We start from the raw sequence: 16959 nt of genomic DNA, 5'->3' as shown, positions 1-16959 counted from the left end.
TGAGGCGTGAGTTATCTTGTAAATCTTGTACTTCATTAAATAAAAGAATTCAAGTTATATAAACTCCTCTCTTCCATATTCAATACCACAATCCGAGTTATTATTTCCAACATTTGGTATCAGAGCTTCAGGTTCGAGTATCAAGTTAGCGAAGTAGACAGGGGCGTTCGTGAATAAGAAGCATCTCAAGTCGATGTCTTCAGGTATTGACACAACTATGGCGCAATTGATGGTTCCCATATTTACGGGAGAAAATTATGCCATGTGGAAGATCAAGATGCGGATGCTGCTACTCTCGCAGGGATTGTGGGATGTCGTCGAAAAATATTTTATGGTGCCAACAGGAGCATTGACACTGGAGGAACAACAACAACAAATGAAGGATGCCAAGGCCTTGTTTCTAATTCAACAAGGTGTTGCCGAAAGTCTATTTCCAAGAATCAGTGGAGCAACTACATCCAAGAAAGCATGGGAGATTTTGAGAGAGGAGTTTGAAGGCTCAGAGAAAATAAAAGCGGTGAAGCTGCAAACACTAAGAAGACAATTTCAAAACTTTCAAATGAAGGAGTCGGAGAAAATCAAGGACTACTTCTCGCGAGTCGTCGAAGTTGTGAACCAGATGCGGACGTATGGAGAAGACATCTCCGATCAGAAGGTAGTCGAGAAAATTTTAATTAGCCTCACTGACAAGTATGACTACATCGTTACTGCAATAGAAGAATCGAAAGATATATCAACACTTTCGATTCAACAACTGATGAGCTCTTTGGAGTCACATGAAGAAAGAAAGCTCCAACGAGAAGGAAATTTGGTGGAAGACGCATTCCACTCCAAGCTGAGCTTCAGACCACGATATAACCCCACGAGTCAACAAAATAACCAACGCGGCGATCCGCAACAAGATGCAGAAAAACAGTCGGTGCACAAGGAGAATGCACCAGGTTCGAGTTATTTAAATTTATGGTGCGATATACACAAAAGGTCGAACCATAGCACATCTGAATGTTGGTCGACAAAGAGATGCAACAAATGCAAGAAGATCGGCCACATAGCACGAATGTGCAGATCAAGAATAAACGACCGAGCAAACTTCATAGAAGAAAATGAGAGTCATGAAAGTATTTTGTATGTGTGCCAGTCAACCAAAGAAGAGAAAGGTGATACCTGGTTCCTTGACAGTGGTTGCACAAATCACATGACCGGAAATCGCGAATTATTTTACCACATCGACACTTTGTATGAGACAAAGGTACGTATGGGAAATGGCTCCATTGTTCAAGCAAAAGGCAAAGGAAGTATTGCCGTGCAAACCAAGATGGGTCCAAAATTTATTCGAGATGTACTGTTGGTTCCGGACCTAAAACAAAATCTGCTAAGTGTGGGGCAATTAGTGCAAAACGGATATGCAGTTCATTTTGAAGATGGAGGTTGCAAAATTTTCGACCGAAGAAATAAAAATCAAATAATAGCAAGAATAAAAATGGAGAAGTCTAGAAGCTTTCCACTCCACATAAGCTACGCTTCGCATTTGACAATAAGAAATGAGGTGATCGAGCGACAAAAGACAGGTGATAAACAATGCCAAGATGGGTTAAGTTCAAGTACTACTTCAAGTCCAGGATCGAACTCGAGTGCTAGTCGAAGAACTAAAGAAGGATCTACAATATCAGACTCATCCCCCAAGCAAGTAAGATTTTTACCTAAATTTTATGAGTCGTCCAATTTCTCTATAGTTGAACCTCAAAGCTTTGAAGATGTCACAAAGCATGAAAATTTGATAAAGGCCATGAAGAACAAAATGCAAATAATTGCGAAGAACAACACTCGGAAGCTTGTAGATCAACCAAAATATCGTGAAGTCATTGGGGATAAATACATCTACAAGACAAGGTTAAATTCTGGTGGCAAAATTAGAAACTACAAAACAAGGTTAATGACAAAAGGCTTTAAACAAGAACCCAGCATCAACTATTGGAAGACATATGCTCCGATGAGAAGGCTAGACAGGTGGCGATACGTTAAATCGGAATTTCAAAATAACTACCTTGATAAAGAAATTTATGTGCAGAAGTCACACGGAATTTCATATCAAGGGGGAGACAATAGAAGATATAGAAAATCAATCAACAAATTTAAGTTTAAAGAGATTCAGGTCGGTGTTGAGGGGGAGTGTTGAAAATAACAACACCGAAGGCCCAAGGCCCAAGTACTACTTCTAGATTGTTTAAGAAAATCAAAGTCGGTAGTTGTAGGCATTCTAGTGATTTGTAGATTGGTATATAGTACAAAATCTAGAATATAATCATGAAGTACAAAAACCGACATATGGAAAGTCGGTAGAAATAGAAAGTATATTCTAGAAATATCCTAACCGACTTTAGGATCATATATATATATATAGATGTAGAGCTTGGTGGGAAAATAAAGTGAATAATAGAACCAGAGGGAGCAAATATAGTGAGGCGTGAGTTATCTTGTAAATCTTGTACTTCATTAAATAAAAGAATTCAAGTTATATAAACTCCTCTCTTCCATATTCAATACCACAATCCGAGTTATTATTTCCAACAAGAACCAGAACTATCCTATCCTATTCTTGTTTAACAAACACCTCGACAGATTGCACATGGCGTGCAGCTTTCTCAGGTGCTTTTTGTTACAATGTTTTGGAAGCGAGCAAGACAACCCCAATGGCAATGGAAATTTGCATGGCCGGTTTTCAATGGCTGGGACGCAAGCTATCTTACAAATAGAGGATCATAGCCAGCTGGTTACTGAAGCCGAGACAGAAAGCTCAGAGACATCGATTCAAGGTTCCAGTGGAAACATGTTATTCCAATTGAAGTTGGCCTGTCACTTGTACGGCATGTTTTCAATGGCCGGGGTGGGACCACCTACTAACTTCCTGAACAAGGATTGCAGCCAGCTGGTTTCCGGGAATCCGACAGAACGAGAAGATGGGCTCCGTGGGGTGTTCGTTGGCATCTATGACGGCCATGGAGGGACCACCTGCTCTCAGTTCCTGCTTGACTATCTTTTCCACAACCTGAAGCGTGAGGAGCTTTTCAAATTTTACTTTTTTTCGTTTTTTTTTTTTTTTCAATTTCTAGTTGTTTTGAGGGAGTCCTGTAAATTTCTTGTTCTGGAAAGAACTGGAGGGGCAATGTGGAAAATTTCTTGTTGTTACAATCTTGGGCTTAAACTCTTGGCAGCCAAGTATGATTCTTGGAATTTCTTTATCATCTAAGTTGTTTAATTTCTTGAATTTTGAATTATCAGGTATCTGTTAACAGTGCAAAGCACGTTAGTAATTTCCCAAGAACTCCATATCTGATTTTATTTTACATAGTGAGATGTTGAGCACAGTTTATTTTCATTGTTCTGTTTCTTGAACAAACAAGCCGCGCATGCATTTTAATTCGATATATTATTTTATCTTTAGTCTTCTGTGCAATGGTAATTAACATGTGATAAGCGATTCAAATAACTTCAGAATATATTTAATTTCTTGACAGTATACTTCCTTAAATTTTTTCTATCTTTGTTTGCTCTGGTCACTTGACATTTGTAATTAACAAATATCTTAAAGATGCACATGCAGTTTTTATTTCTGACAGCTTATTAATTTAACATTTTTCTCAAAAGAAATAGAAAGAACAGAAAGAGTAGCTATATTACATTTATTTAAGTACTAATTAAGATAAGACAAACGACATCTTTCAATTTACAAACATGCATGGGCTAATTTATCATTTTATTAAATGTAGGTGCTATTGCAAATAAAAATGGTGTGATCAATGAAGAAGTGTTCCAGGAGGCGTATGACAGAACCGAGCTAACATTCGTGAATCACGTGAGAACTAATTGGCAAAATGAACCACAAATTGCAGTGTTAGGGTCGTGTTGTCTGGTTGGTGTCGTGGTCAACAAAGTTTTCCATGTGGCAAATGCCGGCGATTCTCGTGCAGTTCTGGTAAGATGGCCGGACGGGGGTGGCTTGGATGACATGGTGGTGATTCAGCTGTCAGTTGATTATAATGCTAAATATAGAGAAAGAAGGGATTAGGTTTCAGAAGAGCATCCTCCCGGTACCAGCCTCTTTGAAGAATTCGAGGGATGTTCTTATGTCAGGGGGTCTCTTCCGGTAATTACTTTCTCATGACCGGTGATCAATTATTCTGATAAAATTGTTGTTTATCATTTAAAATTAAAAAATTTCAGGTGACTAGGGCAATTGGACACGTGTATCTGAAATACGATGAATTCAACCAGGCCCCGCTACCTGCTGACTACATACAAAAGGAGCCGATTGTCCGGCCTATTGTGAAGGCGGAACCGATGATTCGATCACGCCAACTCGGTCCTGACGACAAATTTGTCATTTTCGCCTCACACGGGCTCTGGGATGAGATGGACAACAAAGAAGCTGCCTTGCTTGTCCGGAACGCTCCTCGAGATGTATGTGGCTATGTGCCCCCAGAAGAGAACTAATTTATTTGTTTTTTTGTACCAGTAGAGAATTACTTTTAATATGAAAACCAAGGATTTTCAAACTTTTTACTCTGCAAAATATGATATGCATATTTAATTAGTTCGTTTATTACCTAACCAATTGAGTATATCTATTGTATAGGGTGCAGCTGCATTGCTATTGAAGGAAGCGATGCGCAAAGCAGCCGCCAAACATGAGATGGATTTTCTCGATTTGAGACCTTTCTTGCCTAGTGATAAGCGGTCCTATCATGATGACATCAGTATTATCATTCTTTTCTTTGACAACTTGTAGGCACCAGCACCATAAGCTGTGAACGCATTGAAAGAGCTGAAGTTGGTTTAGGCTGTAGTTGCATTTAGGCTTGTGAAATCTGAACTTGGCATTTTATTTTTATTTTTATGATATATCTAGACATTTTATCTGTGAAGGGTTTAGAACAATTAATTGTCAATGATTTCTTTCTTTCTTTCTTTCTTTAAGCTTTAGTTCTGTGAATATATCCAATTTTGGAATTGCTAATATCGTGACGTCTGGTGAAATATAGTATGCTCAAGTTTTATCTGAATGCAAATCGATTTTCCTTCGTTTTATTTTGGTTCAATGGTTTATGCAACGTCAGTTCAAATGCTGTTCTATCTTTTGAAAATAGATTCATTGTAGTGGCAACTGGCAACCGCATTCTTTGTTCAATTAGCTAGATGCTAATAGTATCTCCCTAAAGAGTCGACCAAATAGTGAAAAATAATATTAAATAAATAAAAAATCGAAGGCCATAAAACTGTCCTTGATGTATGCCCATAATTTTGATTTCTTTAATTATAAACTTTGCTGAAGATAAATTACTTGTCAACGCATACTAAAAAATTTACTTGACAACATATTGTTATTTGGGGCTTCTTGGTTTTCAAATTAACTTGAGATCTAACATTGGGCTCAAGTCCTCAACTAAGAAGATCAGATTATGGTCGAATTAGACCATTTGTTTCTTGCTTTACAATGCGTTTTGACAGAACTTGTGTTACCATTATATAAGTTAATTATTATATTTACTAGTATCGTAGCTGTGCGGTGCAATGAAGATATATTATTAAAATAAAAATAAAAATAATAATAAAAATAACATATTTTCATAAAAAATAGGATGTGTTATTTTGAGAGCAAGATTTTGATTATTGAGGTGCAATAATTATTATCTTGTGAGGTGCATTTTTTCTCTCATTGTAATATATTTCTAGTTTCCTATTGTGTTGTGCATTAGTTGAATAAAATATTAAATGAAAGAAATTGCCAAGGCCAATATGGGTATAAAAAGGGAAAAGTTTCTCTCCGCTCCCAATAATCAAAATAGTAATCTCTGAATAGCATCACTCTAAGAAAATTGACCAATTCAACAATATCTATAAATTATTTTTAAATAACAAATAACATTCTTTAAAAGATATAAAAATAAAAAGAAATGAAAATATGACCAATCAATTATCAATCAATTCAATTTTTTTTCTCAAATAACATTTAAAAAATAGAAAGAAATCTTGACCAATCAAAAAATTGAGTATTTAACAACCAAATAAGAAAATTTAGGAAAGTATGTGTGGCAAGTATGTGTCTAAGTACATTTTGAGGTACGATGTATGTACTCTAACTGCTAACTGTTAACAAAATATTAATTTATTATAATTTAATTAGTTATCATTGAATTTATATCATCAACTTGAAAGCTAGTGCAACTAGAAAAAAAAAACATATTTTTAGCTAGCTTTGATAAATCAAGAAAAGCAATTAGCATGGACAACACAAAACTACACAAAGAAAAACTATAACATGTTTTGACATCCAAAGTAATTAATTATTACAAAAAGAAGTCCATAACTAGATAAAAAGAAATGTATCTAGAGTTTCGAATCTTCATGCATTACTATTACAAAAAAAACATACACCGCATCTCAAAATTTTCATTAAATCCTTATTCAAAACAAGAAAACACTATTTCCAAAATTTTCTCCAGCATTCATACAAAGTTTTTAATTAAAAACTATATATATGTGTGCTTCAAACATTCATATACGGTTTATTTTTTTAATAAAGGACTGTGTATAATTGGACCTAATTATACATGGTTTTTTATATTTGAAAACAATATATGAATGTTGGCACAGTTTATTTTCAGATGAATGTTTCAACAGTTGTACACGATTTTATAATATGATCTGTGTGATAAAAGAAATACAAATTTTTTCACGTCATCGATCCGTGCTTTCATGTTATAATGCATCTCTATCTATTCTTTTCAAAGTAATTTCTGTCATATCTAAAGCATGTATTTCTCTGTAGCATCTCTTCTAAACAGGCAAGACTAGGGCAAGGGATAAGACAAGAGAGGTGATATCTAAATAGGGACACTGAAATCGGACACTCCAGCAAGGGAAGGCTAGGTCAAGGGACGCTTAAATTGGACACTCGAGAACAAAGTTATGTGATCACAGACGAAAACACTTAAACGGGGCATAACTTTTTGCTCGAGTGTCCGGTTTCAACATTATTTGCTAATTCGGAAAACTTGTGACGAGAAGATATCGATTGTCTCTCTCAAAAGCTGCATTAATTAAACTATGATAAGCTTTTTATCATAGACTCCCTTTCTTTTGTCAACACTGCATTTGTAGGGATGCACAAAATGCTCATGCTCGCAACTCGTTCGAGATCAGGTTGGGTTCAACCCATCAACAACTTGTGGTGTAACTGACTCGAGTTGATGAACTCGGTTGGGAGCAACTCGTTTATGAGAAATTCAAGTCAATATAATTTGATAATTTGCACTTGTTTTACAATTTGTAGACTGTTTTTGTAATATATTAGACAATATAGGAAATTGTGGATTTTATAAATACTGTGAATTGTCATGGTAATTTGTAGATTGTTTATTTCGGACAATTATTTCTTCTCAAAATTAAAATTACAAAATTTAATGAGTTGGATTACGAGGTACGATTTGACTAGAGTTGCCCGTGAGTTGATTCGGAGTTGAATAACTCGAGTTGACTCACCTCACGAGTTCTTGAGTTCACATCCAATTAAGTTGAGTCTGAGGTGCTCCAACCCAAATCATGACTCTTTCAAATGCACCCTACTGCTTTCAACGAGGATTTTCATTTGCATGGACCTGGAGTATAATCTTAATTTACAAACACTTACTGCTAACTTTCCACTTATTTTGAAATATTGTTAACTTATACGAGGTATTCTAGTTGTCTACTGCATATATTTTCTTAAATAATTATACGATGAGAGTTCTTTTCTTGAAATATATATTAATTGTTTATAATGTAAAAACGACAAAAATAATATTTTAAAGCAACAAAGAAATTAAAGTTCTACAATCGTTCAAGAAAAATCAAGAAGTTATTAATAGAAAAATTATCATTTAATTAACACACATTAATCGGAAGTGTACCTAAATAAAATTCTACAAATTACAATTTGCTTACATAATTATTATTATTTAATTACCACATCGTTTGATATATATTTGTCTATTCATCCTTTATATATAAAAATAAAGAAATACAATATTATGTTTATCTTAGTCGTTCCTAGGCATTAAGCATTTCAATGCGCCAGGTGCACTTAATTCTCCCTCCCTTGATAAACAGAAATCAGTTATATCGAAAACAAATCAGTTATATTTCACCAACCAACAGACCTTAACGCCTCTCACTCTTCTTGCTTGTGGTCTATATACTTGTCCTTCTACCATCTCAAAGAAACCTCATTGCAAATCTTTCATCTTTCCTCCTCTCCTCTTCCTTGTATCATCTCTCAGAACAAAGAACTACCCTCTCCAATTTCTTCTACCATCTCGATTGCGAGATTGCACATGGCATGCAAATTTTACAATCTCTGGGTGTCACGATGCTTTAGAGGCGAGCTGAACTACCCTTATGGAATTGGAAACATCTGTCGCTCTCTCTTTGGCCGGATGAAACAATGCTTTGAAGGCGAAGGAGTAAACCGAGAGACGTCAATTCAAGGTTCCAGTGGAGACTCGTTGAGCCAATATTATTGGCATAAGACCCTGGCCCACCACCTGTACGGCATGTTTTCAATGGCTGTGGCGCAAGCTAACGTAGAGAATGAGGATTTCAGCCAGCTGGTATCAGGGTCTCTGACAGATGGAGTCAGTGGGCCCCGCGGGGTGTTCGTCGGTGTCTACGATGGGCATGGCGGGCCTGTCTGCTCTCAGTTCATCCTTGAAAATCTCTTCAAGAACTTCAAGAGTGAGTTGGTTTTCAAATTTTAATATTTCCTTTCGTAATTTCTTGTTGTTTTGAGGGAGTCTTCAAAATTTCTTGTTTTGGAAAGAACTGGAGGGGCAATGTGGTAAATTTGGTTCTGCTTGAATTAGAGTTTAGTCCTCTGTGGGAAAAGATCAAGTTTTGTTGTATTCGTTGAATTTTGTTGGTTTAATTAACATTCAATCTTGAACTCTAAATCTTGGCAGCCTTGTACAGCTCTTGGAATTTCTTTATCATATAATTCCTTGAATTTTAAATTATCTGTTTACTGTTTACAGTGCAGAAACACGTAAGAAAATTCATTTTACTTGTTCTGTTTGTTTAACAAACAAGTCACGCATGCAACTAAAAAGATAGACCAATAATTTCATCTTTGGTTTGCTGTGCAATGGTAATTTAACATGTGATAAACGTTCAAATAACTTTGCAATATACCTTAATTAATTGGAAATTTCTTGACAGTATACTACCTTAATTTATCATCTTTCAATTTACAAGCATGGGCTAATTTATCATTTTCTTAAATGTAGGTGCTATTGAAAATCAAAATGGCATGATCGATGAACAAGTGTTAGGGGAGGCGTATCACAGAACCGAGCAAATGTTCGTGGATCACGTGAGAAGTAATTGGCAGAACGAACCACAACTTGCAGTGTCAGGGTCGTGCTGTCTGGTTGGGGTCGTGTTCAGTAATGTTCTCTATGTGGCGAATGCCGGTGATTCTCGTGCAGTTCTGGCAAGATGGCCGAATGGGGCTGGTTTGGATGACATGCAGGTGATTGAGCTGTCAGCTGATTATAATGCTAAACATATAGAAAGAAGGAATGAGGTCTCTTCATGTAATTACTTTCTACTATTTTATGTTAATTGATTTTTAGTTATTCTATTTTAGTGTTTTCTGTGGGCTGTGCTTGTTGTTTAATTAATTCAGTCAGTACTAATCAACTGCTCTACCTGTGGTACTTCAATTGTGCTTGTGGTTGACAGTGGCACAGTTGAAGGTTCAAAATAACTTCTATTTCAACATGACTGTACCTTGTTTTGCACTCTTCCTAACGATGGAAACTCTTACCATTCTTGTCTAAACCCCAATTTATCACACAAAATAGAAGGAATGTGAAAAAAAAAAAAAAAAAAAACTGGTCAGCATCAACCATGTGCCAATAAAAAATCTCGTTCATCAGTTTAAATAATTTTTTTTTTCCAGGTGACTAGGGCAATTGGAAACGTGTATCTGAAATACAATGAATTCAACGAGGTGCCGCTACCTTCTAAGTACATACAAGGGGAGCCGATTGTGCGACCTATTTTGAAGGCAGAACCGATGATTCAAACACGCCAACTTGGTCCTGATGACAGATTTGTCATTTTCGGCTCACATGGGTTCTGGGATGAGATTAGCAACGAAGAAGCTGCCACTTCTGTCCGAAACTGCACTCCCGATGTAAGTGCTACTCTCGGGCCTTATGACAGAGTTGTTATTTGTTTTTAAATTAATTTGTTTGTTTTTGGTTTTATGAACTTTTTGGTACCCGTAGAGAACTACAGCATGCTTTCATGAAAGGCAAAGTCATTATTTATTCTTTAGTTTGTTTAATTATCACCTAACCTATTGAATATTACTATTGTGAAGGGTGCAGCGGCAAGGCTGATGAGGAAAGCATTGGAGAGAGCAGCCAGAAAACATGGGACGGGGTACTACGATTTAAGATATTGCGATCCTGGTGCTAAGCGGGACTATCATGATGACATGAGTGTCATCATTCTTTTCTTTGACAGTGCTTTCTTTGACAATGCTTTCTTTGACAGCCATTTCTCTAATTTCTTAACATAGAGATGTACTGGCTGTATTTTGTGACTCTCTTTGGTACGATTTGGAGCAGTTAGGCTTGTGGACTCTGAATGCAATATATTGAATTTTCCTTAGTTTAATATTGGTGAAGTTCATTGAAATTATGTTGTTGCTCTATCTTTTGAAAAATGATTCATGGGTTTTATGTTGTTCGCTCATAATAAAAGCAACGGAATGTACATGCGTAACAAGTACATATAAGAGCACTTGATTTAGACGGTCTGTACATGCGTAATTTGTAAATAAAACTTTTGCATTGAATTGTCATTATCATTCTATATATGTGATCGATGTAATTTGTAAATAAAACTTAATATCCTTTTGTTTATATGATCGATGTAATTAATGTTATAGAGCCGAAGTTGTTTGAAGAAAGAAAATTTAATTAACCATAGAGTTCTCGTGCAATGAAGTTGATAAAATTTAATTTGTCAATGAAGTTGATGAAAGCAATAAACTATGGGTTCCAACAAAAATTGGTATTATCGTAAAAGAAATATTGCTCCAATAAACTTAGCATAAAGAGATGTATTATCTGACCACCAAGCATACGATAAGGTTTGTCAATTTTTTTTTTTTTTTTTTTGCATTCACTATTTCTTGAACGTTTTTCACTAATTCGAAAGATTCTATATAAATTAATTAGAAAGTTTCAAATCTTCGAATGTAGACGGATCACTTTTAAGGTTGATATGTTTCAAATTTTCGATTAGTTTACAAAGAATCTTGATGAACTTAAGAACACCATAGTTCTACTCCCATTTGAGTACATAAATTAATGTAATAGCTGGTATTTAAATTTATCTTAGTACATATTTTCTTTATTAAAATATACACAGGAATTTATATATTGTCAAAAGTTTTTAACATTCGAACTTATTTTTCGAATCCAAAAATAAGCTCAAACTATTACATAATATGCATTCTTTATTCTAAAGTACTTATTAGTTGTTTTGAATTTTTACCTTCATTATCTTGACCACATCTAAAATTTTCACTTAATTATTACACAATAGGTACTTGGAACTGCAAAATGCACATGAGATTATTTATTTTATTTTTTTGATAAAAGTGGAAAGTCACCTATTTGATTAGAAACATAGTTGTTTGTACAAAACTAGAAATGATAAAATCCTCAAGGTGTGAAGCACCAAAAAGATATCTAAAGCTAATATTAAAAAACATAAAGGCATAACATATTGCCAGTATATCTAACGCACAATATATCCAACAACATATATAATACACATCAAAATAACTTGACAAGCACATACTAATCAACCCTAACAATAGAACGAGTAGAGGAACTAGCAAAAGAAGAACCAGAATCAACAGTAGATGGATCAGCCGCCATAAAAGTAGCTTCAATAACATCACACTCAGCACTGTATCTAGGTAATAAAAAAAATCAGAGCTCTCGAGACCAAGACATGGATCTTCCTCTTACTGGTTGCTTACCCTTTCCTGCGTTAGCATAATACCAGTCAATTGTCTATTAAATACCAGAGTTAAAGAGGATTGTTCAATATCATCAGCCACATAAATTGTTGGATTAGAAGCAATTCTAAACAAGTTAGGATAAGAACAGTACAATGCACGTTCTCCAAACCATCTATCCATCCAAAAACTAGTATCATGACCATTACCAACTATTCTATTAATGCCTATGCCAACAATAAATTTAATAGACATAATTCCTGACCGGAATGAAGAAAATCTTGAAATTTCCAACCCAGAAGAACTATATTTATCTTGAAGAATTGATTTCCATTGATCCAATCAATGCAATTTGTTTTCAATATTATTTTGGATGAAAGCAAAATATAATTAATTAGAATAAATATGTTTTTCCCCCAGTTTATTTCTCCCATTCATCCCCCAATCATTAATTATATGAGAGGACCACAACTTCCAGCACAAAAAGACAAAAGAAAACGTGCATCAGTCATTAATAATGTGGGGGACCGCTAATTAACTGGGGGACCACTTATATTTGAAAAACTTTACAACTGACGTGCGTAAATATGTATACTTATACACGCACGTATTAACATCTAATATAGTAAGTATTCACATGTAAGATATCAAGTATTTCTTTAAACAATATTTCTTATCACATACTCATTTTTTACACATTTTTAAAGATGATTTTTTTTCTTACTTCAATGTCGCCCATATTTCTGACAATCTGTGACTTTTTTTGCGAATCTAAAGTCACAGACATTTTCTATGTAATTTTTTTTTTCAAATGAGATCCATGATGAAGTACTTTTGAGTTGTCCGCCGCACAAATATTCATATCTCGTATTGCAAGTATTCATACCTTGTTGTGCAAGTATTCATAACTCAACGCGATCTCAATCCAGACTGCATCACCTCCGACTTCCTATCCATCGGCTCCTACCGATCCGCCGGCAACAAGGTAGGTTGTCACAAGCGATTTATGAATACTTTTCCAACGAGGTATGAATACTTGCTCGACGAAGATCAATACTTGCACAAAGATGTATGAATACTTGCTCGACGTGGTAGAATACTTGTCCGACGAGGTATGAAACTACATGACAAGATATGAATATTTACGCGACGGACGACTCGAAAGTATATCATCATGAATCTCATTTGAAAGAGAAAATTACGTAAAAGACGTTCGTGGTATTAGATTCACAAATTTCATCATACATCGTCAGAAATATTGACGAGATTGAACGGGGAAAAAAAACCCACCTCTAAAAATGTGTAAAAGATGGGTGTGATGTGTCCAGTTTTTTTTTAAATACTTGATATGTTAGATATGAATACTTGATCTATTATATATTAACACTTGCGTGCATATGTATTCATATTTGCGTGCGCCAGTTGTAAAATCTATCAAGTATTAAGCGGTCCCTCAAGTAGTTAGTGGTCCACCCAGTAAATGAGCGGCCCCTCAACTTAATAATCGATAATAACACATTTTGTTTTGTCTTTTAGTATTGGAAGTTGTGGTCCCCCTCTTAATTAATGGTCAATAATGACAGTTATTGACTGGGGGATAAATGGGGAAAATGAATTGTGAGATAGTTAGTTGATCCCAATTCATTATTATCAAATTTTAAATTGTTTTGTTCATTAGATTAGATCAAAGTAAAAATGACTGAACTAATATATAGCACCACCAATTTTAAATAATTTGTCAAGCCACCAATATAAAGTGCTATCAAAATTCTATGAATGGACCAAATCTATTTTGTTTATTATATTAATAATAAATTATTGAAAACTTCACCCAGACTCACCAAATCTATTTTGTTTATTATATTAAAATAAAGTAAAAATACTGGACAATTATATATTGCAGCGCCAATTTAGTGTATACGAAAAAAAATTTGAACTCCAGTTCTGCCCAAGGAAACAAGTCCATAAATACTCATGCTCTCAAAAAGAAAAATCTAATTTGATCTCTTTTAAATAGGTAAAGATAAAAAAAAGACACCATTCTTGACCTTCTATCAAAATATAATCAATAAAATTAAAATTCTAATTCGGATACCAATTATATATAAAGCGTTAACAAAATCGCATGAAGGCATTGACAACAAATCATAAAGTTGTCTTGAAAAGTTTACACAAACACCCACCACTACCATCAATGTCTCTTCTGTTGGTATCTCTTGGCGTTTCTATCGGAATTTGGTTTTCCTTCTGGTGGGGTTGCGTTCAACCACAGAGCTGGGATATGTCTGTTAGCAATGCCAAGAGAGGCGTGAAGAAATCGGGGAGCATGTGGGATTTAGATAATGTTCGGACAGAAAGGAGAAGCGAGGAGAATGATTTCAGAATATGAAATTTATCGTGATCAATGTCTTATTGTCGTAGTATTTACAAATTAACATGTACTTCTTTATCATAAACAAGGTTGCTGTTTTGGAAAAAAAGGAAGTATGTCAATCATGTTATTTTACATTAAAATCGATCTGAGTAGAAATAATTTCGAGCTCTTTTCTTATTATCTTGATGAGAATATCTTACTTGTGATTGTAAAAATTGACTGATAGGTGTTCCTTGAGCCAAAGATTTTTTTTTATTAATACAAATCTTGTCAAAAAAATATAGAGAGAGAAGAAGAGAGAATAATAATTTTATTACTATTGGAGGGGACGAAAAGAAAACCCTAACAAATGTTAAGAGGAAACCAGTCTAAACTTGTAGTTTTCTAACCATTAGTGATTTAGTTGTTATGTATCAGGCATAAGACAAGATATTATTTTTGTGTGTTGAGAGGAATTTTGCCGAAACAGAAAAACCAGAGCCAAATTTGTACAAGATGTTCTTCATTATTCTAAATTTTTGATAACTCAAATTCTAAGTTCAAGTACTAAGAGAGAATAATTTGGTAAGATCAATGTCACTTTTTGTACATACATAAAGAAATTGGGCAATTTCACATTATTTTATTTTAATAGATATCAAGAGATTGTAAAAATCTCCCCGTGTTAAAAATATTTCTGGATGTTAACTTCGGAGTTCTTATTCCCGTAAAAACAATTTAAAAATAAAGCAATTACTTTATGTGTAGAGTAGAAAATTTGGCTAAGTGGAGGCAAAAAGGTAGAGAATATAACAAAAATCAGATATAATGTCCTCAAGTTATCAATTTCCTATAAGAAATGAAGGAATTTACATTGTATCATGTTAGGGGAAGTATGACTTAACAAATTGTATAACAAGTACCCCCATATCCTTGTAAATAACAAAGGAGATCAATGCACAAACAAAAATCTTCAAGGACAGTATCTGCAAAGTATGACTTTACTTCAAGGACAGTATCTCCAAACTTAGTTAATTTTTAATTTTGTCACTCTAAATAATTAATGACTAAAATATCCTCCCCATCCTATCTAATTTGGAATTCGTGATTTCAGCTAGCTAATTGTTTTATTTTGAGACTAATCTAATATTAAAATATTAATTCTCTGCCCAACAAGAAAAGCATTCTCCATTTCTGCTTCATATACCTCCGAACTACTTAATTTCTGCTTGTAATATTGTCGATCGCTATCATGAAAATTGTTCCATTTGGGATCGATCGCTCATCACCGCGTACATTGAAATTTTCTTTCTTCAGGTCATGTGATTTCAATTTGATTTCTGGTGTTTTCTCGGAGCAGGACATACAATTAGTGTCGCCTCAAAAAGCCGACACTAATATTTTAGTATCGATCGATTACAAAAAGCCAACACTAATACAATTAGTGTCGGCTGTTTATAATTAGCTGACACTAATAACTAATAATTAGTGTCGGCGTTTTAGAAATAGCCGACACTAATACTTTAGTGTCGGCTTTTTATAAATAGCTGACACTAATAAAAAACAATTAGTGCCGGCTGTTTATAAACAACTGACACTAATAGTTTAGTATCGGCTGTTTATAAACAACCGATACTAAAGCTTTCGTTCATTTCAAAACCCAACGCGCCTTTTTAGGGTTTATCAAAACATTTATTGATTATTACACAATACATACTTGGAATTGCAAAATGCACCAGAGATTATTGTAGAAACTAATCGCAGAGAGATATTTTCGAATCAATGCAATTTGTTTTCAATATTATTCTGGATGATAGCAAAATATTATTGATTATTACATCTGAAATAAAATGAATAGCAAATTTTAAATTTGTTTGTTCATTAGACTAGAACAAAGTAATAAATACTGAACTATATATATCACCACTAATTTTAAATAAATTTGTCAAACCAACAATATGATGTGTTATCAAAATTAATAATAAATTATTGAAAACTTTACCCTGACTCACCAAATCTACTTTGTTTGTTATATTAAAACAAAGTAAAAATACTGAACTATAGATGGCAGCACCAATTCAGTGCATACGAATAAATTTTGAACTCCATCCCTGCTACTCATGCTCTCAAAAATAAAAATCTAATTTGATCTCTCTTAAACAGGCAAAGATAAAAAAGGCACCATTCAATGTCTCTTTTGTTGTTCTATATATAAAGTCCATAAAATTCTTCGCGAGAACCTCTAATTAAGATAGGCACAGATAATAACATGTCATATAGTATCTCTTATTCAGAAGATCCTCAAACAAGTATAATCTGCGCACACCTCAGATGAAGTTACCAAATTATATCAGACTTAAGACATATACACTATATGAACATTAATGACATAGGAATACACAGACCCGGCCCTTATATAATGTTGATCAGTATTATGTCACTTCCAATGTCATAATCTTATATGCATTTGTGATATTAAACCGACTCTTGTCTCTTGATTTGTGAAATTCAATCAACATTTAATTATCAC

The sequence above is a fragment of the Carex rostrata genome, chromosome 10 (assembly GCF_964058835.1).
Source record: "Carex rostrata chromosome 10, lpCarRost1.2, whole genome shotgun sequence".
Taxonomy (NCBI): Eukaryota; Viridiplantae; Streptophyta; class Magnoliopsida; order Poales; family Cyperaceae; genus Carex; species Carex rostrata.
This window is presented reverse-complemented; position numbering follows the sequence as displayed.